Below are 1,818 nucleotides of genomic sequence, written 5' to 3'. Positions count from 1 at the left end.
GAGTCCTGGAAATATTAAAAATAGAAATTGCATTTGATCCACTACCCCTCTTCTAGGTATCCTCCTAAAAGGATACCTAGTTAAAGACATGGTATTACAGGGGTCCACACATATCCAAGTTTATAGCATCACAACTCATAAAAGCTCACCCTTGGAAGCAGCTTACTCCTCCATCAACAAAAGAATGGATAAGGAAATGTCATGTTTGAACGCAATGGGTGCTGCTCCGCCACAGAGAAGGATAAAGGGGTCACTAGTAGGTAAAGGGCCACACCCTGAGAGCATAACATTAAGTGACATAAATCAGACATACAAGCTGAGACATCACAGAATTTCTCTTACATGAGAAACCCAAAGTATAAATATATCCAAATAATAGATCGATAAGAGAAAGTAGGGAGATCATTTCCAAACAGGAAGGAGAACCAGAGATGGAGGGAGTGGGGAGGGGTGAGAGGGGACCCAGAAAGAACGAAGATATGTCATGGACAGATATTAACTCCCCACAATAAATGTAGTCACTGAGCACTGCACATGTAGAAATATAAACTTAAAAACTGAAACCTTGGCACAGACACGTGGTGTAGGTGCAGCACCCGAGGGCCACGGCCTGCATGAGCCCGTGTCTCTGAGCATACCCCAAGGGCCCGTACGTATAGGCGCAGGTGCGTACAGGGTTCCTGTGTGCACACGCACAGGGAAAGTGCGTGAGTTCTGTGTGCGTGTGTATATACACAGGGTGTGTGTCTGCACACGCAATTGTGTACACAGCTCAGGTGCGTGTCTGTGCGCACTGAGCAGATATGCACACCTATCGTGTGCAGTGCCTTCTGAGAGCATGCGCACAGTCAGTGTGTGTGTTGCACACAGCTATTGTGTTGTGCACAGCTGGTTTCAGTTCCAGCGCAGCGGCAGGGCCAGGGGCTTGCAGGCTGTGTGCCGGGCGCACAGGCTTGGTGGGAGGGACTCAGAGCTGGGCACTCTACACAGGGGAGAATGGGGGGAGCAGCTTCTTCCAGTATAAGAATAATTTCACAAGTCAGAGGCACCTGTGTATGGAATGGACAGCATTCCAGAGGCTGAGCTCCCCGGCCTTGAGGTCAGCAGCGCCTGTGCCTCCTGCCCAGAAGGATGGGAAGGACTGAGTGTGAACTGACTGAGGGTGACACCCAGCAAGCATCCGGCCCTAGCCCTGAAATCCTAAGTTGGGCTCATGGTTTAACCCCTTTCTGGTTTATGGAGGCGAGGACATCAGTGACTGTGGACGGGGACAGGGCCCTTTCTCCAGGCTGGGCCCCACTATGTCCTTTTACTGCTGGCCCTTTGCCAGGAAGTAGCTCCATCTGCTGCGGACATAGGAGCTCTGGGTGGGTCATTTAGCTAACAGGAACAAGGTGGCATTTCTGATGGCAAAGCCATGGTGCTCCAATGCCATGGGCTACGGTTGGAGAGACAGCTCAGGGCAGAAGGTATGGGTCAGGGGTCACCATGGTGGGCAGTGAGGACAGGGAACATGCAAGGAACCTGGAGCAGAGGACAGACTAACTTTCTCACAGAATCCCTGCCAACCTCCCCAAGCTCTGTCCAACACAGCAGCCCTGTCTCACGGCCCTCTTGCTCACAGGCCTTCAGTGCTCTCCCTTGTTTCTGGAATTCAAGCCCAAGTCCTTTCCAGCCTGCTCTGAGGCTGCTCCTTGAACCACTTCCCCACGTGGTCCCCGGGGCCCCACACTCTCTGGCCTCTCTTCTGGACCCTCCTTCTCTCCCTGGTCCTGGCCCCCTCCTCTCTGTACCCACACTCCCTGGCCATCTCCTCTG

The 1,818-nt window shown here is 52.5% G+C and overlaps 1 protein-coding gene across 1 annotated transcript in view; it reads right to left on the bottom strand.

Annotated features, from left to right (window-relative positions):
• Cngb1 (cyclic nucleotide gated channel beta 1) overlaps positions 1 to 1,818 on the bottom strand; it is a 76,527-nt gene that overhangs the window by 56,413 nt on the left and 18,296 nt on the right. The gene's annotated exons all lie outside the window — the stretch shown is intronic.

The sequence above is a fragment of the Octodon degus genome, unplaced genomic scaffold (genome assembly GCF_000260255.1).
Source record: "Octodon degus isolate 3935 unplaced genomic scaffold, OctDeg1.0 scaffold00011, whole genome shotgun sequence".
Taxonomy (NCBI): Eukaryota; Metazoa; Chordata; class Mammalia; order Rodentia; family Octodontidae; genus Octodon; species Octodon degus.
Note: the sequence above shows the minus strand (reverse complement) of the source record. Positions and strands in the feature narration are given on the sequence as shown.